The following is a 24,000-nucleotide window of genomic DNA, read 5'->3' as shown; positions in this document are numbered from 1 at the left end:
GTTAGATTAGGTTAGGTTAGGCTATGTTTGGTTAGGTTAAGTTAGGCTATGTTTGGTTAGGTTAGGCCATGTTAGGTTAGGCTATGTTTGGTTAGATTAGGTTAGGTTAGGCTATGTTTGGTTAGGTTAGGTTAGGCTATGTTTGGTTAGGTTAGGCCATGTTAGGCTATGTTTGGTTAGGTTAGGCAATGTTTAGTTAGGTTAGGTTAGGCTATGTTTAGTTAGGTTACTTTAGGCTGTTCGGTTAGGTTAGGCTATGTTTGGTTAGGTTAGGTTAGGCTATGTTTAGTTAGGTTACTTTAGGCTATGTTTGGTTAGATTAGGCTAACCTATGTTAAGTTAGGTTACACAAATAACCCGCACATAGAAGACAGGAGCTTACGACGACGTTTCGGTCCGACTTGGACCATTTACAAAGTCACACTAACCAAAGTAGAATTGGACGGCTATATATAGGCAGGAAGAGGTGGTGGTGGTGGTGGTGGTGGTGGTGGTGGTGGTGGTGGTGGTGGTGGTGGTGGTGGTGGTGGTGGTGGTGGTGGTGGTGGTGGTGGTGGTGGTGGTAGTGGTGGTGGTGGTGGTGGTGGTAGTAGTAGTAGTAGTAGTAGTAGTAGTAGTAGTAGTAGTGGTACTAGTAGTAGTGGTAGTAGTAGTGGTGGTGGTAGTAGTAGTAGTAGTAGTAGTAGTAGTAGTAGTAGTAGTAGTAGTAGTAGTAGTAGTAGTAGTAGTAGTAATAGTAGTAGTAGTAGTAGTAGTGGTACTTTTTCTCCTACCCACCTCCGTCACTCTCAAGACTTCACTGAACGGGTTCGCTCTCTCCCAACCTGTAAGATGCTTAGTCTTGACGTTGAGTCCCTCTTCACCAATGTCCCTCTTGATGATGTCCTTGATTTCCTTAGAGAGAAGGCCCTTGAAGGATTTCTACATCTCCCTATACCTATTGAAGTCTTTCTTGATCTTATCCGCCTCTGTGTGGACTCTAATTCCTTTTCCTTCCAAGGGAAATATTATTCTCAAACCTTCGGTGTCGCTATGGGTTCTCCTCTCTCTCCTGTCCTTGCTAATCTTTACATGGAATACTTCGAGACTGTTCTTCCTACCATCGATGTGCAACCTTCACTCTGGCTCCGCTATGTGGATGACATCTTTGCTCTGTGGCCTCATGAATCCAATCTCTTCCAACCTTTTCTTGAAGCTCTTAATAATCTTGCCCCTTCCATTAAGTTTAAAGCTGAATGGGAATCTAATTCCTTGCTTCCTTTCCTTGATGTCCATGTCCACCGCTCAGATACAGGTTTTTCCTTTTCCGTTTACCGAAAACCTATGCACAGTGGCATGTACATTCACTACTTTTCCTATCATGCTTCCCCTGTCAAGAAAAGTGTTGTCTCCCTCTTTCTCCGTGCCTTCCGCATCTGTGATCCTCAGTTCCTTCCAGCAGAAATATCCACTCTTCATAATTCGTTTTCCCGTCTTGGCTACCCTTCCCATTTCATAGACTCTGCCTTCTCACGAGCTAAACGTAATTTCTTCTCTCCCAAACTCTCTACTCCTGGGAACTCTTCTGTCCTCTGCCTTCCCTACATTTCCGGTCTTTCTAATCTCAACAATTCTCTCCTTCCCTTAGACATCAAGCTTACTTTTCGCCAGACTAACACTCTTCGCACTAATCTCGTTCATACCTCTCCTCCCTCTACAGATGTTCTTATTTCTTGCTCCTCCTGTCCTCTTCAATACTTTGGAGAAACTGGCCGATCTCTTTCTGACAGACTCAGGGAGCACAAAAATAGTGTTAGGCTTGCCGACACTAACAATGCTCTTTTCTGTCACGTCAGAGACCACAGCCATCCTATAGACTGGTCTTCTGCTAAAACTGTCTTCCCTACTTCCAACTTTAACAGTCGCCGTCTTGTTGAATCCTCTCTAATACACAACTTTCCTTGTACGAATCTTAGTCCTGGCTTCGTCTCTGTAGATGCCTTCCTCTCCCACTACACTGTAAAATGCTCCAAACTTCAGAACACCCGTAACTTAACCTGATTCCTCATTTTTTCTTCTTCTCCCTCTTCCCCTTTCCTCTTTCCTTTTTTTGTCTTTCTTCTGTCGCGTGTTTCTGTTCTTTCCTTATTTATTTCATCACTTCCCCTTCCCCCCACCTCTGTGCACTTGCTCTCCCTCTGTGGGCACCTAGCTCCCTTGCAGTGCTCCCCTTTCTTTATATTTGACTGGCTCCTTAGTTCCCCATTATTACCACCACTACTACTACTACTACTACCACCACCACTACTACCAGTACTACTACTACCACTACTACTACTACTATCACTACTACTACTACTACTACTACCACCACCACTACCTCTTCCTGCCTATATATAGCCGTCCTGCTCCACTTCTGGTTAGTGTGACTTTGTAAATGGCCCAAGTCGGACCGAAACGTCGTCGTAAGCTCCTGTCTTCTATGTGCGGGTTATTTGTGTATCGTTCCAGTCACGGTATTGTGCCTTTTTATGTTATTTAAGTTAGGTTACTTTAGCCTATGTTTGGTTAGGTTAGGTTAGGCTGTGTTTGGTTAGGTTAGGCTGTGTTTGGTTAGGTTAGGTTAGGCTATGTTTAGTTAGGTTACTTTAGGCTATGTTTGGTTAGGTTAGGCTACGTTTGGTTTAATTAAGGTACATTAACCAATATTTACAGATAGCGTATTCGCTGCACGTTTAAGTTCAGAAAGCACGTTAATTACTGGGAACGTTGTCTTGTACTACCTGGAACGCAGGCGAGAAAGATATATATGTATCATAATCTTCGCCTGGAAAATTCTAGAGGAACCGGTCCCAAATCTGCGCACAGAAATCACTTCCTAGGAAAGCAAAGATTCAGCAGGCAGTGCAACATCCCCCAATGAAAAGCAGGGACGCCATGGGTACACTAAGAGACAACAAAATAAGTGTCAGAGGCCCAAGACTGTTCAACAGCTTCCCAGCATACTGTTTTCAAGAGGGACCTTGACAGACACCAAAAGTCTGTACCTGACCAGCCGGGCTGTGGTTCGTACATTGGATTGCATGCTGCCGGCAGTAACAGCCGGGTTGATGAGGACCTGATCCACCGAGGTCTGGTTGAGGACCGAACCGCGGGGGCGTTGACCCCCTGAACAACCTCCAAGTAGACTTAAGGAAATAACGAAAAAAGGTTGGGTAACGTCTGGCAGCGAAGAATTGCAAAATCTTGAGTGGTAAAAATATCGAGGACGAGGTGACTGATACAGAGATTAAGTTGATGGGTGATGATAGTGGAAAGAGTTGATGGGTGATGATAGTGGAACGGGTTGATGGGTGATGGTAGTGGAAAGAGTTGATGGGTGATGGTAGTGGAAAGAGTTGATGGGTGATGATAGTGGAACGGGTTGATGGGTGATGGTAGTGGAAAGAGTTGATGGGTGATGGTAGTGGAAAGAGTTGATGGGTGATGATAGTGGAACGGGTTGATGGGTGATGGTAGTGGAAAGAGTTGATGGGTGATGGTAGTGGAAAGAGTTGATGGGTGATGGTAGTGGAAAGAGTTGATGGGTGATGATAGTGGAAAGAGTTGATGGGTGATGATAGTGGAACGGGTTGATGGGTGATGGTAGTGGAAAGAGTTGATGGGTGATGGTAGTGGAAAGAGTTGATGGGTGATGATAGTGGAACGGGTTGATGGGTGATGATAGTGGAACGGGTTGATGGGTGATGGTAGTGGAAAGAGTTGATGGGTGATGGTAGTGGAAAGAGTTGATGGGTGATGATAGTGGAAAGAGTTGATGGGTGATGATAGTGGAACGGGTTGATGGGTGATGGTAGTGGAAAGAGTTGATGGGTGATGATAGTGGAAAGAGATGATAGTGGAAGTTGATGGGTGATGGTAGTGGAAAGAGTTGATGGGTGATGGTAGTGGAAAGAGTTGATGGGTGATGATAGTGGAACGGGTTGATGGGTGATGATAGTGTTGATGGGTGATGGTAGTGGAAAGAGTTGAGTTGATGGGTGATGATAGTGGAACGGGTTGATGGGTGATGGTAGTGGAAAGAGTTGATGGGTGATGGTAGTGGAAAGAGTTGATGGGTGATGATAGTGGAACGGGTTGATGGGTGATGGTAGTGGAAAGAGTTGATGGGTGATGGTAGTGGAAAGAGTTGATGGGTGATGATAGTGGAACGGGTTGATGGGTGATGGTAGTGGAAAGAGTTGATGGGTGTAGTGGAAAGAGTTGAGTGATGATAGTGGAACGGGTTGATGGGTGATGATGGTAGTGGAAAGAGTTGATGGGTGATGGTAGTGGAAAGAGTTGATGGGTGATGGTAGTGGAAAGAGTTGATGGGTGATGATAGTGGAAAGAGTTGATGGGTGATGGTAGTGGAACGGGTTGATGGGTGATGGTAGTGGAAAGAGTTGATGGGTGATGATAGTGGAAAGAGTTGATGGGTGATGATAGTGGAACGGGTTGATGGGTGATGGTAGTGGAAAAAGTTGATGGGTGATGATAGTGGAAAGAGTTGATGGGTGATCGTAGTGGAAAGAGCTGATGGGTGATGATAGTGGAACGGGTTGATGGGTGATGGTAGTGGAAAGAGTTGATGGGTGATGATAGTGGAACGGGTTGATGGGTGATGGTAGTGGAAAGAGTTGATGGGTGATGATAGTGGAAAGAGTTGATGGGTGATGATAGTGGAACGGGTTGATGGGTGATGGTAGTGGAAAGAGTTGATGGGTGATGGTAGTGGAAAGAGTTGATGGGTGATGATAGTGGAACGGGTTGATGGGTGATGGTAGTGGAAAGAGTTGATGGGTGATGGTAGTGGAAAGAGTTGATGGGTGATGATAGTGGAACGGGTTGATGGGTGATGATAGTGGAAAGAGTTGATGGGTGATGGTAGTGGAAAGAGTTGATGGGTGATGGTAGTGGAAAGAGTTGATGGGTGATGATAGTGGAAAGAGTTGATGGGTGATGATAGTGGAACGGGTTGATGGGTGATGGTAGTGGAAAGAGTTGATGGGTGATGATAGTGGAAAGAGTTGATGGGTGATGATAGTGGAACGGGTTGATGGGTGATGGTAGTGGAAAGAGTTGATGGGTGATGATAGTGGAAAGAGTTGATGGGTGATCGTAGTGGAAAGAGCTGATGGGTGATGATAGTGGAACGGGTTGATGGGTGATGGTAGTGGAAAGAGTTGATGGGTGATGATAGTGGAACGGGTTGATGGGTGATGGTAGTGGAAAGAGTTGATGGGTGATGATAGTGGAAAGAGTTGATGGGTGATGATAGTGGAAAGAGTTGATGGGTGATCGTAGTGGAAAGAGCTGATGGGTGATAGTAGCGAAAAGAGTTGATGGGTGATGGTAGTGGGAAGAGTTGATGGGTGATGGTAGTGGGAAGAGTTGATGGGTGATGGTAGTGGGAAGAGTTGATGGGTGAGGGTAGTGGAAAGAGTTGATGGGTGATGGTAGTGGAAAGAGATGATGGGTGATGGTAGTGGAAAGAGTTGATGGGTGATGGTAGTGGAAAGAGTTGATGTTTGATGGTAGTTGATGGGTGATGGTAGTGGAAAGAGTTGATGGGTGATGGTAGTGGAAAGAGTTGATTGTGATGGTAGTGGAAAGAGTTGATGGGTGATGGTAGTGGAAAGAGTTGATGGGTGATGGTAGTGGGAAGAGTTGATGGGTGATGGTAGTGGGAAGAGTTGATGGGTGATGGTAGTGGAAAGAGTTGATGGGTGATGGTAGTGCGAAGAGTTGATGGGTGATGGTAGTGGAAAGAGTTGATGGGTGATGGTAGTGGAAAGAGTTGATGGGTGATGGTAGTGGAAAGAGTTGATGGGTGATGGTAGTGGAAAGAGTTGATGGGTGATGGTAGTGGAAAGAGCTGATGGGTGATGGTAGTGGGAAGAGTTGATGGGTGATGGTAGTGGAAAGAGCTGATGGGTGATGGTAGTGCGAAGAGTTGATGGGTGATGGTAGTGGAAAGAGTTGATGGGTGATGGTAGTGGAAAGAGCTGATGGGTGATGGTAGTGGGAAGAGTTGATGGGTGATGGTAGTGGAAAGAGTTGATGGGTGATGGTAGTGCGAAGAGTTGATGGGTGATGGTAGTGGAAAGAGTTGATGGGTGATGGTAGTGGAAAGAGCTGATGGGTGATGGTAGTGGGAAGAGTTGATGGGTGATGGTAGTGGAAAGAGTTGATGGGTGATGGTAGTGCGAAGAGTTGATGGGTGATGGTAGTGGAAAGAGTTGATGGGTGATGGTAGTGGAAAGAGCTGATGGGTGATGGTAGTGGGAAGAGTTGATGGGTGATGGTAGTGGAAAGAGTTGATGGGTGATGGTAGTGCGAAGAGTTGATGGGTGATGGTAGTGGAAAGAGTTGATGGGTGATGGTAGTGCGAAGAGTTGATGGGTGATGGTAGTGGAAAGAGTTGATGGGTGATGGTAGTGGAAAGAGCTGATGGGTGATGGTAGTGGGAAGAGTTGATGGGTGATGGTAGTGGAAAGAGTTGATGGGTGATGGTAGTGCGAAGAGTTGATGGGTGATGGTAGTGGAAAGAGTTGATGGGTGATGGTAGTGGAAAGAGTTGATGGGTGATGGTAGTGGGAAGAAGAGTTGATGGGTGATGGTAGTGGGAAGAGTTGATGGGTGATGATAGTGGAAAGAGTTGATGGGTGATGATAGTGGAGAGTTGATCTGTGATGGTAGTGGAGAGAAGAGTTGATGAGTAGAGGTGAGGAGTGAGAGTGGTCCAACATAATGGTGGACACTGCAGCACCTACTATCCATGTTATAATAAATATTAACGCAATAAGTTCAAATAACCAACATTCATGAACTAAAGCGAAAAGACCTAAGTCGTGGATAATTAGACCACCAGCAGCAATAGCCTTGTTGACCAAACACCAAACGAACCTGACCTATGGCCGGGCTCCGGGAGTAGAAAACTCTCGAAACTCATCAAAGGTATATCAGAGGTATTCACAGCCAGGTGGACGCCAGAAGTTACACAGAGAAAAGAGAACGGTGAGGCTACTTTCCTGCTGAAAGAGGATGAACGACCCAGGTCCTGTTGAAGCCAGTATACCTTGCTTCTTGACTGTACGGCCAACTTGGCCCACCACTTTCCATGGGCATATTTATGTATGTGGCTCATGAAGTCACTGTAAAGAAGAAATCTCATACAGAGCGATCTCAAAATAAGCAGCCTTCGCCTCACCATCTACCTATTCATTTCCAGGTACATCAACATGGCACAAGCACCAACAAAACTCAACATGTATGTGCTGACGGATTAACTACTCCTGGATCTTTAGGACCACTCGGTCAAGAGAAGCATCCTGAACATTAAAATGGTATAAAATACCGACAGATTGTTAGGTAAGACACATATGCAACAGTTAGGTATCTTTATTTCGAAACGTTTCGCCTACACAGTAGGCTTCTTCAGTCGAGTACAGAAAAGTGAATAGATTACATCGTCTTCAAGTATCTTCTGCTTCTATTCACTTTTCTGTACTCGACTGAAGAAGCCTACTGTGTAGGCGAAACGTTTCGAAATAAAGATACCTAACTGTTGCATATGTGTCTTACCTAACAACAGAAGCATCCTGGGCAAGGAGAGTTTTGGACAGTAGGTGGTAATAAGGAAGGTGGTTGACCAGTGGTGGATGAAAATGGATGCAGTACAGCCAACTACCTCTCGCTGATCCTCTCCAAAATTTAAATATAATGCTTTAAAAGCAATATATTACCAAGAATGAAGTATTAGAACATAGTATGCTTGTGACGTTTTTACATTCTGGAAAGAGAAATGGGGCCATAATTAGCTTTTTAGGAAAATTAAAATGTAGTCCAAATATTATTTTTAAAGTTTAGCGGGAGAGAGAGAGGGCAGGCTGCCATTTCTTCACATACTTATAATTACAGAGAATCTATCACCAGAATTCACTGTTCACCATAGACCTACTCACCAGGCAAATTATTTATACATCTTCAGCCACCAGTCTGACCAGACCATGAGAGACGTAGTCTTACAACTCTACTTGCACTCAGACTCTACTGCCCACAACACTTATAGTAATAATATAATCAAACTAAGTGCTAAACCCGGAAGGGTCATACAGTGCTGCAGGGAGGAATGTACAAATGAAGGAATATGCGGAGGTTAGTAGTGAGGGAGGGAGAAGATTGTGCAAGACGAAGAGGTTACTGGGTAATAATTTAGCTTATGTTTAAAGGTGAAATAATTTAGCTTATGTTAGAGTGGAATAATTTAGTTTGTTAAAAATGAAATTATTTAATGTTAAAAAGTAAAATAATTTATATTAAAAAGTTAAATAATTTAGTTTGTTAAAAAGTGAAATAATTTAGTCTAATTTAAAACGTTACATAATTTAGTTCATGTTAAAAAGTCAAAGGGAATCAAATTTCTGGACAGCCTGTTAGGTATTACAGAAGTCCGAAACCACTATGATGAGAAAGTGGACATGGACACAATGCCTATGATGGCCACGAAAATTGCACACAACTTGGCTGTGAAAATACTGGTCGAGTCTAGCAAATGACCTCGAATAATTTTGTCAGGAAAAACCATTGCATATCCGACACCAGAAGATTTAGAACAATCAGTGTAGACTGCCAGAGCTTGAGAATGACAACATAAGTTTTTCAAGATTCTGTAGACCACAACAAGAAAATAGTTGTATACAAAAATAAACCCCACATAGGAGACTGAAGCTTACGATAAGGTTTCAGTCTGACTTGGACCATTTGCAAAGTCGCACAGTGTGACTCTGTACACGTCGTGGTAAGCTTCTGTCTCTCCTATGTGCGGGTTGTTTGTGTATTGTTCCAGTCACTGTATTGTGACTTTTTGTTCTTCATAGTTGTATGGATATTGTCTAACTGGAAAGGCTAGAAAACATCCATATAACTACGAAGAAGAAAAAGTCAAATACAATGACTGGAACAATATACAAATAACTCGCACATAGGAGAGAGAAGCTTACCAAGACAATTACAAAGTCACACTGTGTTGACTTGTGTCTCTTCTGCTCTCATGTAGCTCCCAACATTCCAATGATCAGTCCAGTGTTAAGTCACTGAATCTTCTGTCAAGTTTTTCGTATAATTTCCTGTCATCGTCCACCAGTGCATCTTCCTCAATCATAATTATTACCTGGTCCTTTACAGTCACTTTGGTGATCAAAACAGCGTACTGAGACATTAAACACACGCTATGGAACCAGCTTTAATTAGAAAAATATTTTCCTCTATTGCACCTTTATCATATACCTGGAGGATGCTTTAGGGAGTTCAACGCAGCCTTCTTCAGGTCCCAGACCAGGCCTCCTGGTGGATCAAGGCCTAATAAACTGTGCTATTACTCCTGGCAGAACGCAGTCCAACGTACGAACCACAGTTTGCCCGATCAGGAACTGATATGAGGAACTTGTTAAGGTCCCTCTTGAAGACAGTAAGGGTTCTGTTGATAATCAAGTTTTAAAACACTGAAACTTTACCCCAACCAACCCTTATTTTACAACGAGTCGTTTCTTCAATAGTCACTTTGTTATACATGGATGGAATAAAATACCAAGATGAATTAGACACATGTGTAACATCTGGGTATCTTTATTTGTACAAGTTTCACCATCCAGTGGCTTTATCAATACAAACTCCAGTGCATAACGGGAAGACAGAACTATATACAAAAAACGAGGTATAAATCCCTCAGCCTTGTAGTTGACGACTACTGTAGATGTTACACATGTGTCTTAATTCTTCAGCTTGTCGGTATTGTATACTATCTGTGTATAATCAAGAAGGTGACTACTGAAGAAATGAGACGTTGTATTGTCACTGGTAGGCAGGAATCCCGTCACCCAGTGACAATGTCTTCGTCTGTTGCACTTCCCTCACCTGACGCCAGTATATAAGCGCGAATCTTCATGCCTGTGCTTCAAATACAACTCCAAAGCTAAGGGACTGATTACCTCTTTTGTAAACAGTTCCACAGTCTTCCCATTGTGTCCTTAAATTTGTATTGATATATCATTGGATGGCAAAACGTCTATAAATAAAGATTCTCGGATGTTACGCGTGTATCTAATTCCTTTTTTTTTTTTTGTTATTTTGAATCATCACTAGCTCCGTTTCCACCAACCAACGACGCTCCATTACGAATTCTATCGCAGTCTCCTTTTATATCTTAATAAAGTGACTTCTAGCTCATCTGCTCAATTTCCGGTTGACTGTAGCTTACGTACCTCGTGTCATTCTTCCAGATATACTCGTGCATGTGGATAACACACAATGGCAACACTGTGTCACAGATGAGTCTGCACAATACTGACCACTTTATTGGTCACCACCACTGAGACCGAGGTCCCATGGTAAGTTCTGCAACAATGGCTGTAGGTCCCATGGTAAGGTCTGCAACAATTGCTGTAGGTCCCATGGTAAGGTCTGCAACAATGGCTGTAGGTCCCATGGTAAGGTCTGCAACAATGGCTGTAGGTCCCATGGTAAGTTCTGCAACAATGGCTGTAGGTCCCATGGTAAGGTCTGCAACAATTGCTGTAGGTCCCATGGTAAGGTCTGCAACAATGGCTGTAGGTCCCATGGTAAGGTCTGCAACAATGGCTGTAGGTCCCATGGTAAGGTCTACAGCTGCAGGCCCCACCTACGGTAAAGCAACGGTAAACGGTGCAGCAATAGGTGCAGGCCGCACCTACGGTAAATTTTGCAACAATAGTTGCAGGCCCTACCTATAAATAAGGATTGTAACAATAGCTGCAGACTCTACCTACGGTATGGTTTGCAACAGTAGCTGCAGGCCCTACCTACGGTATGATCTGCAACAATAGCTGCGCCCCACCTACAGTTTGCCAATAGCTACTACGGTACGCAATAGCTACCTAGGTTAGCTGCAAGCACGGTAAATGACTGCAGGTCAATATGCCCCACCTACCAGGGTAAGGTCTGCAAAAACAGCTGTAACAATGGCTGCAGGCCCTACCTACGGTATGGTTTGCAACAATAGCCGCAGGCCCTACCTACAGTAAGGTTTGCAACAATAGGTGCAGGCCGCACCTACGGTAAAGTTTGCAACAATAGTTGCAGGCCCTACCTATAAATAAGGATTGTAACAATAGCTGCAGACTCTACCTACGGTATGGTTTGCAACAGTAGCTGCAGGCCCTACCTACGGTATGATCTGCAACAATAGCCGCAGGCCCTACCTACGGTAAGGTTTGCAACAATAGCTGCAGGCCGCACCTACGGTAAAGTTTGCAACAATAGCTGCAGGCTCCACCTACGGTAATGTTTGCAGCAATAGCTGCAGGCCCCACCTACGGTAAAGTTTGCAGCAATAGCTGCAGGCCCCACCTACGGTAAAGTTTGCAGCAATAGCTCCAGGCCCCACCTACGGTAAAGTTTGCAACAATAGCTGCAGGCCCCACCTACGGTAAAGTTTGCAGCAATAGCTGCAGGCCCCACCTACGGTAAAGTTTGCAACAATAGCTGCAGGCCCCACCTACGGTAAAGTTTGCAACAATAGCTGCAGGCCCCACCTACGGTAAAGTTTGCAACAATAGCTGCAGGCTCCACCTACGGTAAAGTTTGCAACAATAGCTGCAGGCCCCACCTACGGTAAAGTTTGCAACAATAGCTGCAGGCCCCACCTACGGTAAAGTTTGCAACAATAGCTGCAGGCCCCACCTACGGTAAAGTTTGCAACAATAGCTGCAGGCCCCACCTACGGTAAAGTTTGCAACAATAGCTGCAGGCCCCACCTACGGTAAAGTTTGCAGCAATAGCTGCAGGCCCCACCTACGGGAAAGTTTGCAGCAATAGCTGCAGGCCCCACCTACGGTAAAGTTTGCAACAATAGCTGCAGGCCCCACCTACGGTAAAGTTCGCAGCAATAGCTGCAGGCCCCACCTACGGTAAAGTTTGCAGCAATAGCTGCAGGCCCCACCTACGGTAAAGTTTGCAGCAATAGCTGCAGGCCCCACCTACGGTAAAGTTTGCAGCAATAGCTGCAGGCCCCACCTACGGTAAAGTTTGCAGCAATAGCTGCAGGCCCCACCTACGGTAAAGTTTGCAGCAATAGCTGCAGGCCCCACCTACGGTAAAGTTTGCAACAATAGCTGCAGGCCCCACCTACGGTAAAGTTTGCAGCAATAGCTGCAGGCCCCACCTACGGTAAAGTTTGCAACAATAGCTGCAGGCCCCACCTACGGTAAAGTTTCTGGCAACGAAGGATAAATTGTGGAAATTATATTAGATCTGGCTGGCCAAACTTTGTCGATTTTTGGTGGACTCCCCAGAGGGTGATGGACCTTCTACAAGCATTCCCAGTGCTCCACTCTCCCTGGCGCGCACTGCTGCTGCTGCCTCCACCTGCTGCTCTCACATCCACTCACTGATACTGCATCTGCCTACCTTATTGATCCACTTTTCAAAGCAGAAATGGCTTTTGTTCGTCTACCCAGTCTACCATTGTCTGGAACATTGTTTCAGACTATGAAGTAAAACTCTTTTCCAGGCTGATGGACTGACTACCTCAAAACTACGTCTTCAAGAGTGATGGACTGATTACATCGTCTTCACATCTCTACTGCTTCTAGCTCTTCTGTACTCGACTGAAGAAGCCTACTGTGTCGGCGAAACGTTTTCGGAATAAAGATACCTAACTGTTGCACATGTGCCATAGTTTTTTATATAAAAAAAGGGTAAAACCTGGCTCTGGCAGACTATACCTTTACCTCTGATAAACCTTTGATGAGTTCCGAGAGTCTGTCTACTCACGGAGCCCGGCCATGGGCCAGGCTCGTCTGGTGGTAGCCTGATCAACCAGGCTGCCGTTGTAATAAAGTTGGTAGAATTACCGACAATATGTAAAGTAAAAGGACACAAGTGCAACTAATGTGACTTTTATTGTGGCAACGTTTCGCTCTCCAGGAGCTTTATCAACCCATTGGCTTGATAAAGCTCCTGGAGAGCGAAACGTTGCCACAATAAATGTCACATTAGTTGCACTTGTGTCCTTTTACAGGCTGCCGTTGCTGGTGGCCCGCTGCACCACATATCCATCACAGCCTGGTTGATCTGGCACCTGGTGAAGATACTTGTCCAGTTTCCTCTTGAAGGTTTCTACACTTGTTCCAGCAGTGTTTCTGATATCTTCTGGTAAGATGTTGAATAGTCTGGGACCCCGGATGTTGATACAGGGTTCCCTTATTGTGCCCATCGCATCCTTACTTTTCACTGGGTTTATTTTGACCAGTGGATGCCTTATGAAAAGTAAAATCTAAGAGATTAGTTATTTTGACTCTAAAATTATGGATTTTTGGTAAAAATATTTTAATTTTAGTGGTAAGCAGAAAAATCCGAAAAAAGAAAATTATCATCAGTCTCGATTAAAAGTGAGATAATCTATAACCCGTGACGGGTCATGTTAACCCGTGACGGGTCATGTTAACCCGTGACGGGTCATGTTAACCCGTGACGGGTCATGTTAACCCGTGACGGGTCATGTTAACCCGTGACGGGTCATGTTAACCCGTGACGGGTCATGTTAACCCGTGACGGGTCATGTTAACCCGTGACGGGTCATGTTAACCCGTGACGGGTCATGTGATGAAGACAAGTGTCAGGAGACTGCAATGTTAACCCGTGACGAGCTCTGTGACGAAGACAAGTGTCAGAAGACAGTTTTTTCCTGACAAATAAATATCACCACCACCACCTTCACTATCACCACCATCACCACCACCACCTTCACTATCACCACCACCACAACCATCACCACCTTCACTATCACCACCACCACAACCACCACCTTCACTATCACCACCACCACAACCATCACCACCTTCACTATCACCACCACCACAACCACCACCTTCACTATCACCACCACCACCTTCACTATCACCACCACCACAACCATCACCACCTTCACTATCACCACCTTCACTATCACCACCTTCACTATCACCACCACCACCACCTTCACTATCACCACCACCACAACCACCACCTTCACTATCACCACCACCACAACCATCACCACCTTCACTATCACCACCACCACAACCATCACCACCTTGACTATCACCACCACCACTACAACCATCACCACCTTCACTATCACCACCACCACAACCACCATCTTCACTATCACCACCACCACAACCATCACCACCTTCACTATCACCACCACCACAACCATCACCACCTTCACTATCACCACCACCACAACCATCATCACCTTCACTATCACCACAACCACAACCACCACCTTCACTATCACCACCACCACAACCATCACCACCTTCACTATCACCACCACCACAAACATCACCACCTTCACTATCACCACCACCACAACCATCACCACCTTCACTATCACCACCACCACAACCATCACCTTCACTATCACCACCACCACAACCATCACCACTTCACTATCACCACCACCACAACCATCCCCACCTTCACTATCACCACAACCATCACCACCTTCACTATCACCACCACCACAACCATCACCACCTTCACTATCACCACCACCACAACCATCACCACCTTCACTATCACCACCACCACAACCATCACCACCTTCACTATCACCACCACCACAACCATCACCACCTTCACTATCACCACCACCACAACCATCACCACCTTCACTATCACCACCACCACAACCATCACCACCTTCACTATCACCACCACCACAACCATCACCACCTTCACTATCACCACCACCACAACCATCACCACCTTCACTATCACCACCACCACCACAACCATCACCACCTTCACTATCACCACCACCACAACCATCACCACCTTCACCACCACCACAACCATCACCACCTTCACTATCACCACCACCACAACCATCACCACCTTCACTATCACCACCACCACAACCATCACCACCTTCACTATCACCACCACCACAACCACCACCTTCACTATCACCACCACCACAACCATCACCACCTTCACTATCACCACCACCACAACCATCACCACCTTCACTATCACCACCACCACAACCATCACCACCTTCACTATCACCACCACCACAACCATCACCACCTTCACTATCACCACCACCACAACCATCACCACCTTCACTATCACCACCACCACAACCATCACCACCTTCACTATCACCACCACCACAACCATCACCACCTTCACTATCACCACCACCACAACCATCACCACCTTCACTATCACCACCACCACAACCATCACCACCTTCACTATCACCACCACCACAACCATCACCACCTTCACTATCACCACCACCACAACCACCACCTTCACCATCTATATCACCACCACCACCTTCACTATCACCACCACCATCATCACCACCACCACCTTCACCACCACCACCACCATCACTATCACCACCACCATCACCACAACCACAACCATCACCACCGCTACCTTCACTATCACCACCACCATCATCACCACCACCACCTTCACCACCACCATCACTATCACCACCATCACCACCACCACCTTCACTATCACCACCATCATCATCACCACCACCACCTTCACCACCACTATCACTATCACCACCACCACCACCACAACCATCACCACCTTCACTATCACCACCACCACCTTCACCACCACCACCTTCACTATCACCACCACCATCACCACCACCATCATCACCACCACCATCACTATCACCACCACCATCACCACAACCATCACCACCACCACCTTCACTATCACCACCACCATCATCATCACCACCACCACCACCTTCACTATCACCACCACCATCACCACCACTACAACCATCACCACCACCTTCACTATTACCACCACCACCTTCACTATCACCACCACCATCATCACCACCACCACCACCATCACAGCCACCACCTCCACTATCACCACCATCACCATCTCTCCAGCACTTTCGTAAGTGCACACTGTCTTGGTCTACTGCTAAACCAAAGACGTGTTATCATTACCCTCGGCGCTATCAGTCTTGCACACTTCCCCATTAATATCGCCCTCACTCTCCCTTCCTCGTATCCTTCTTGTTATCTCGTCCTCAACATCGTCGGCACAAATGCTATAAAATACACAGACGATGAAAACACACAAACTACGTTATTGATAACGCCAACATGACTTGATAAAGCTCAATATGTTGGCGAAAAGTTCTTAATAAGACTGTATTTGTGCCTGTTTCCTGGTCATATTCCTCTTACATTAACCCATCCTGGTCATCTTCCTCTTACATTAATCCATCCTGGTCATCTTCCTCTTACATTAACCCATCCTAGTCATCTTCCTCTTACATTAACCCATCCTAGTCATCTTCCTCTTACATTAACCCATCCTAGTCATCTTCCTCTTACATTAACCCATCCTAGTCATCTTCCTCTTACATTAACCCATCCTAGTCATCTTCCTCTTACATTAACCCATCCTGGTCATCTTCCTCTTACATTAACCCATCCTAGTCATCTTCCTCTTACATTAACCCATCCTAGTCATCTTCCTCTTACATTAACCCATCCTAGTCATCTTCCTCTTACATTAACCCATCCTGGTCATCTTCCTCTTACATTAACCCATCCTAGTCATCTTCCTCTTACATTAACCCATCCTAGTCATCTTCCTCTTACATTAACCCATCCTGGTCATCTTCCTCTTACATTAACCCATCCTAGTCATCTTCCTCTTACATTAACCCATCCTAGTCATCTTCCTCTTACATTAACTCATCCTAGTCATCTTCCTCTTACATTAACCCATCCTGGTCATCTTCCTCTTACATTAACCCATCCTAGTCATCTTCCTCTTACATTAACCCATCCTAGTCATCTTCCTCTTACATTAACCCATCCTGGTCATCTTCCTCTTACATTAACCCATCCTAGTCATCTTCCTCTTACATTAACCCATCCTGGTCATCTTCCTCTTACATTAACCCATCCTAGTCATCTTCCTCTTACATTAACCCATCCTAGTCATCTTCCTCTTACATTAACCCATCCTGGTCATCTTCCTCTTACATTAACCCATCCTAGTCATCTTCCTCTTACATTAACCCATCCTAGTCATCTTCCTCTTACATTAACCCATCCTGGTCATCTTCCTCTTACATTAACCCATCCTAGTCATCTTCCTCTTACATTAACCCATCCTAGTCATCTTCCTCTTACATTAACCCATCCTGGTCATCTTCCTCTTACATTAACCCATCCTGGTCATCTTCCTCTTACATTAACCCATCCTAGTCATCTTCCTGCAGCTGCCACCTGTCCTCCATCTTGGCAACAGAGTCATCTGCCTCTCCATGCTAAGTGACCAGACATGCTGAGTGACCAGACATGCTGAGTGGCCAGACATGCTGAGTGACCAGACATGCTGAGTGGCCAGACATGCTGAGTGACCAGACATGCTGAGTGACCAGACATACTGAGTGGCCAGACATGCTGAGTGTTATATCTTCGAAATTGGTCATCCTGTGTTATTTAACTATTGTAAGAGAATATGTTCATCACTTAATATTATAGCGCGAAAGTCCCCGTTTATAGCTAAAATAGAGACTTTCGGCGTTATATTATTATCTGTTAATATATGAAAAATACCATGGTATTATCGCTATTTTGTTATTATCACTATTTTGGTATTATCGCTATTTTGTTATTATTATCACTATTATTTTATTATTATTGTTAGGTAGGATTTCTTGTGTATATAGTGTAGAGTTTAAGTCTCGGAACCATCCGGTGAATTGTTCAATTGTTTATGTCCGGCTGGCTGACGTTTGGGTCAGCTGATCCAACCTGACGACGCGTCAACAGACTGGCAAGTAGTCAGTCTGCTCCCAGCTCTAGCCCTGACAACTGATCGTATATTGGCTCTTACGGTGTACAGTTTGAATGGTTTTGAGAATTGGACTCAAGAGCTGACTCAGTTTGTTCCTAATTGCTCTGAAAGATTCTTTTGATATTTATATTCTTGGTCAGTTCAGTAATCCATAGAGATACTTTACGGCCAGATTCAAAGGTCTTGCCAAATCTTGTATCTTTTGTATTTTGAGTTTACAGTCTTGTTAAGACAAAGACATAAATGTTATTGAAGTCTTAATTACAGGAAGAATAATTAAACTTCCTTATTAATGTGACATTTCCATGATTTTGAACTAAATGTATATGGTAAATTTATTGTACAAAGTATTAAGTTTCATTAACTACAGAGAGAAGATAAAGTATTGTATTTAAATACTTTAATAAATTTGAATATTATTCTATGGAGTTTCCCAGTTGAAATTATTTCCCCTAGACTCTAAAATACCTTTAAATAACTCGGATCCAAAAATCTTGTTGCCTATGAAGAAAATAGTAACAGACCACATTCTGAAGTTCTTTAAAAAATTTCTTATTCGCAACACTGAGTGGCCAGACATGCTGAGTGGCCAGACATGCTGAGTGGCCAGACATGCTGTGTGGCCAGACATGCTGTGTGGCCTCTGCAACAACACTAATGTTGTGATAAATGGTTTAGAAGACCAACAAGTTAAGAGACACTTGAAGGAACGTTATGCCACACTGTGGCTTCATCAGTCCAATACAAAGAAGGACAGTAGAAAAAGTGTAGTTTGAGGTAATCAGTCCCTCAGACTGGAATCAACGTGTGTCGTTCATCAGTCTTCAAGATGAACTGGACACGTCGACTCCAGACTGAGGGACTGATTACATCAAACTCCTCCTCTTTTCTTCTTTGTACTGGACTAAGTCAGTGTGTGACGAAACGTTTCCTCAAACAAAATTGCCAAATGTTGCACAAGTGTTTCAGTCTTCAACACTAGTTTTACTTTACGCTAACTGATACATGTTGTTATGTCATGTACTGCTCCATCTCCTGGACCCTTTACTTCCTTCTCCACCTCCTGACACTTTACCTCCTCTACCACCTTCCCCTGTCTCCTCTTCATCCACCTTCCCCTCTATCTCCTCTTCATCCACCTTCCCCTTATCCTCCACTACCTTTCCTGTTGCCTCTTCCTCCAACTCCTATATTTTCTATGTCTTCTTCCACTCGTTTCACCTTTGTTTTATCATCTTTCACTATCTTCCTTTTCCTCCACCAACTCCCCGTCACATCCCATCCCACTCTACCAACTCCCCGCCACATCCCATCCCACACTCCATTAAATTCATCTAACATATAAGAACTTAAGAAACAAGGAACACTGCAGCAGGCCTACTAGCCCAGTAGAATACAGGCCAATAGATTACAGGCAAGTAGATTACAGGCCAGTAGATTACAGGCCAGTACATTAGAGTAAATTACAGGCCAGTAGATTACAGGCCAGTACATTAGAGTACATTACAGGCCAGTAGATTAGAGTATATTACAAGCCAGTAGATTAGAGTAGATTACATGCCACTAGATTAGAGAGTAGATTACATGCCACTAGATTAGAGAGTAGATTTCAGGCCAATAGATTAGAGAGTAGATTACAGGCCAGTAGATTAGAGTAGTTTACAGAGCAATTTCTAAACCACTTGATGACCAGTGGCCAGGAACAAGTGTTGAAGTGATAAATGGTCTGGTGATATCAACAAAAAGTAATAAATGGTCTGGTGATACCAAGAAGAAGTGATAAATGGTCTGGTGATACCAAGAAGTGATAAATGGTCTGGTGATACCAACAATGTGATAAATGGTCTGGTGATACCAACAAGAAGTGAAAAACACACAGATGTAGAGTACAGGACATTTATTACAGGAAACGTTTCGCCCAGAGTGGCTTCTTCAGTCCTAATACAGAGATAACTAAGAACGAGTGTTAGTGGCAGGAGTCAGGTGGTAGGCTGCGAGAGGGTAGTATTGACGGCGGCGGCGACAGCAGCAGCATTAGAACTGTGGTAAGAGGGTACACAAATAACCCGCACATAGAAGGGAGCTTACCACGACGTTTCGGTCCAACTTGGACTATTTACAAAGTCACAGTGTGAAACAAACTATAATATGGGCGGGGTTAGATCCCGCGATCAGAGTCTCAAAACTCCAGACAGTCGCGTTAGCCGCCACGCAACGGTCAGAAGTTCTGAGACTCTCTGATCGCGGGTTCTAACCCCACCCGTGGTATGGTTTGTTTGTAATCGTTTCATTACGATTTCGTGAGTCACAGTGTGACTTCGTAAATGGTCCTATGTGCAGGACATTTTTACATTCTTCCAGTTACGGTATTGTGCCTTTTTGTTCTTTTCTAGACTATTTGTGTGTTCTCCAGGCTGTGATGGATATGTGGCTCAGCAAGCCGCCAGCAGGACCAGTCTGGTTGACCAGGCAAGTACCAGATGAGCCTGACCCATGCCGTGCTGGGGAGCCAGAGAAAAGATTCGAAACTGATAGCAGGTATTGTATAACACAAGTATGTCAACCCCGCCTTAACCCTACCTTACTACCGCCTACTTTTGTTCCACCACCCCTTAAACCCCACCCCATCCTACAACCTTCCCTGATACTCCATCCTACAACCTTCCCTGATACTCCATCCTACAACCTTCCCTGATACTCCATCCTACAACCTTCCCTGATACTCCATCCTACAACCTTCCCTGATACTCCATCCTACAACCTTCCCTGATACTCCATCCTACAACCTTCCTTGATACCCCATCCTAAAACCTTCCCTGATACTCCATCCCACCACCTTCCCTGATACTGCATCCTACAACCTTCCCTGATACTCCATCCTACAACCTTCCCTGATACTCCATCCTACAACCTTCCCTGATACTGCATCCTACAAACTTCCCTGATACTGCATCCTACAACCTTCCCTGATACTCCATACTACAACCTTTCCTGATACTCCATCCTACCTTCCCTGATACTCCATCCTACAACCTTCCCTGATACCACATCCTACAACCTTCCCTGATGCTCCATCCTACAACCTTCCCTGATACTGCATCCTACAGCCTTCCCTAACACTCCATCATATCACCTCACCTGATACTCCATCCTACAACCTTCCCTGATACTCCATCCTACAACCTTCGCTGATACTCCATCCTACAACCTTCCCTGATACCACATCCTACAACCTTCGCTGATACTCCACCCTACAACCTTCGCTGATACTCCATCCTACAACCTTCCCTGATACTCCATCCTACAACCTTCCCTGATACTCCATCCTACAACCTTCCCTGATACCACATCCTACAACCTTCCCTGATACTCCACCCTACAACTTTCCCTGATACTCCATCCTACAACCTTCCCTGATACTCCATCCTACAACCTTCCCTAACACCCCCTCCTCCCACCTTCCCATAACACCTCATCCCACCACCTTCCCTAACACCCCCTCCTCCCACCTTCCCTAACACCTCATCCCACCACCTTCCCTAACACCCCCTCCTCCCACCTTCCCTAACACCTCATCCCAGCACCTTCCCTAACACCCCCTCCTCCCACCTTCCCTAACACCCCCTCCTCCCACCTTCCCTAACACCCCCTCCTCCCACCTTCCCTAACACCACATCCCACCACCTTCCCTAACACCGCCTGCTCCCACCTTCCCTAACACCTCATCCCACCACCTTCCCTAACACCCCCTCCGCCCACCTTCCCTAACACCTCATCCCAGCACCTTCCCTAACACCCCCTCCTCCCACCTTCCCTAACACCCCCTCCTCCCACCTTCCCTAACACCCCCTCCTCCCACCTTCCCTAACACCTCATCCCACCACCTTCCCTAACACCCCCTCCTCCCACCTTCCCTAACGCCTCATCCCAGCACCTTCCCTAACACCCCATCCCACCACCTTCCCTAACACCCACTCCTCCCATCTTTCCTAACACCCCATCCCACCACCTTCCCTAACACCCCCTCCTCCCACCTTCCCTAACACCTCATCCCACCACCTTCCCTAACACCCCCTCCTCCCACCTTCCCTAACACCTCATCCCATCACCTTCCCTAACACCCCCTCTCTCCACCTTCCCTAACGCCCCCTCCCTCCACCTTCCCTAACACCCCATCCAACAATCTCCCCCACACACCACACAGCCATTGTTCCGCTAAGTGTCGTCCACCACATAACACTTTTCGCATTACTCCCACCGCTGTTGGTAAGTGCAACACGTTATAAAAAGTGCCGGAGGCAAACAATACGCAGCTTCAAGAGTGGATATGAACTGACCCTGGAGGCCAGTAAAAGCAGTCTCTAAGAGTTAGGAGTCTGAAGCCATGACTCGACCCCTGCAACACAACTAGAAAAGCACAACTGTTGGGAGCCTGAAGCCATGACTCGACCCCTGCAACACAACTAGAAAAGTACAACTGTTGGGGGCCTGAAGCCATGAATCGACCCCTGCAACACAACTAGAAAAGCACAACTGTTGGGGGCCTGAAGCCATGACTCGACCCCTGCAACACAACTAGAAAAGTACAACTGTTGGGGGCCTGAAGCCATGACTCGACCCCTGCAACACAACTAGAAAAGCACAACTGTTGGGGGCCTGAAGTCATGACTCGACCCCTGCAGCACAACTAGAAAAGTACAAGTGTTGGGGGCCTGAAGCCATGACTCGACCCCTGCAGCACAACTAGAAAAGTACAAGTGTTGGGGGCCTGAAGCCATGACTCGACCCCTGCAACACAACTAGAAAGCACAACTGTTGGGGGCCTGAAGTCATGACTCGACCCCTGCAACACAACTAGAAAAGTACAAGTGTTGGGGGCCTGAAGCCATGATTCGACCCCTGCAACACAACTAGAAAAGTACAAGTGTTGGGGGCCTGAAGCCATGACTCGACCCCTGCAACACTAGAAAAGCACAAGTGTTGGGGGCCTGAAGCCATGACTCGACCCCTGCAGCACAACTAGAAAAGCAGAACTCGGTACAACACTACTCTTCATATATATACAAATGATCCACCGCTGTAATATGAAGCCTAAGTTACACTATTCATGGATGTGAAACTAATGAGGAAGAGCACAACCAAAGAGGACGGGGAGAGACTTCAAAATGGCTTTGAAAAGACTGAAACCTTAGTCGGAAATGTGGTTAGTTCATGTCTGATTAATTTAAAGTAATGAGAAGAGGGAAGGGAGTAAGAAGACTGGATGCTGAATACAGTCTGGGAGGAGAGGCGCTGCACACAATATATAAGGAGAAAAAACTCTGGAAATAAGCACACATAACATATTAAATGTGCATATCAATTGGTCAATCTTAACACTATATGCAAAGCTGGGTAGTAGGTTGGAAGACAGCAACTGTCCAGGGAGACACTATCGTAGAAATATACCTAGTTGGACGAATCTTATTGTAGCAAGCTGGCCCATTTTGAGACTGTGATCGCGGGTTATATCCCCGCCCGTGGTATGGTTTGTTTGCAATCGTGTCATTACGATTTCGTGAGTCACTATCGTTCTGTCAAACGAGTGAAACATGCAAACCTGAGAAATTTTTTGCACTAGCGGGAATGCTGATTTTTTCTGTCTTGTGAACACGTAAGATGACAAGTGCACCTTACCAACTTCTACTACATTTAGTATATACATACTGGATGTGATGTGACGGGAGAGGAAGCTGGTGGGAATGACAGAGGGACCGTCACCAAGTACTTTTCTAGTCTTAACTTAGGAAATGGAATAAGTTAAACAATGATATAATAAACACACACACAATTATATAGAGCTATAGAGGTGGTACTTCCTTATATATATATATATATATATATATATATATATATATATATATATATATATATATATATATATATATATATATATATATATATTTTATATATATTTTATATATATTTTATATATTTATTAAATATATTTTATATATTTTATATATATATTATATATATTTTATATATATATTATATATATATATATTATATATATATATATTATATATATATATTATATATATA

General features: G+C 45.0%; 1 protein-coding gene across 2 annotated transcripts in view; it reads right to left on the bottom strand.

Annotated features, from left to right (window-relative positions):
- homer (protein) overlaps positions 1-24,000 on the bottom strand; it is a 589,932-nt gene that overhangs the window by 396,486 nt on the left and 169,446 nt on the right. The gene's annotated exons all lie outside the window — the stretch shown is intronic.

Source organism: Cherax quadricarinatus, chromosome 86 (assembly GCF_038502225.1).
Source record: "Cherax quadricarinatus isolate ZL_2023a chromosome 86, ASM3850222v1, whole genome shotgun sequence".
Classification (NCBI taxonomy): Eukaryota; Metazoa; Arthropoda; class Malacostraca; order Decapoda; family Parastacidae; genus Cherax; species Cherax quadricarinatus.
Note: the sequence above shows the minus strand (reverse complement) of the source record. Positions and strands in the feature narration are given on the sequence as shown.